Source organism: Egretta garzetta, unplaced genomic scaffold (assembly GCF_000687185.1).
Source record: "Egretta garzetta isolate BGI_Z169 unplaced genomic scaffold, ASM68718v1 scaffold42, whole genome shotgun sequence".
NCBI classification, from domain to species: domain Eukaryota; kingdom Metazoa; phylum Chordata; class Aves; order Pelecaniformes; family Ardeidae; genus Egretta; species Egretta garzetta.
In genome coordinates this window covers 1,061,761-1,062,587 of record NW_009258782.1, presented here as the reverse complement: position 1 = coordinate 1,062,587, position 827 = coordinate 1,061,761, and positions in this window count along the sequence as shown.

Genomic DNA, 827 nt, shown 5'->3' with positions numbered 1-827 from the left:
GAGGGGAAGGACGTGTGCTCCAACCCACCCAGACTGCCCGGCTCCTCCTGCTGAGTTCATGCCCCTTGCGTCCCCCCACTGAGCTCCCCTTCTGATCACTGAATGTGGAGACCCCAAAGCGTCCCCCCCACCGAGCTCCCCTTCTGACCACTAAATGTGGAGACCCCAAAGCCCCCTCCTGCCACCCCAAAATGTCCCCCCACCGAGCTCCCTTTCTGACCACCAAATGTGGAGACCCCAAAGCATCCCCCCACCGAGCTCCCCTTCTGACCACTGAATGTGGAGACCCCAAAGCCCCCTCCCACCACCCCAAAATGTCACCCCACCAAGCTCCCCTTTTGACCAGCAAATGCGGAGACCCTAAAGCCCCCCACCGAGCTCCCCTTCTGACCATCGAATGTGGAGACCCCAAAGCCCCCTCCTGCCACCCCAAAGCATCCCCCCACCGAGCTCCCCTTCTGATCACTGAATGTGGAGACCCCGAAGCGTCCCCTGATCCATAAATGCTGTTATTTTGTGTTGGTGTCTTCAGCGGGAGGGAGAAGGGTGTAGGAACCGCACTTCGTGAGGCGATGGGCGGCCCCTTGGGGCCTGGCAGCCCCCCCGGGCCCTGCTTTTTTGGGGGGAATCCCCTCTCCCGACTGCAAAGCAGGGCTTCCCCGCCCCCGAAATCGGTTTCCCCTTGGAGAGGAGAGGGAGGAGGGGGGCTCCCCTCGGCTTCCCAAGCGTTTTCCTTCCACCCGATGTGGCAACGGGTCTGAGCAGGAGCCGGGCCCTCTCCCGGGGTGCTGCCCGGCAGCTGCTCCTGCCTTAACTCCGCACTGGCG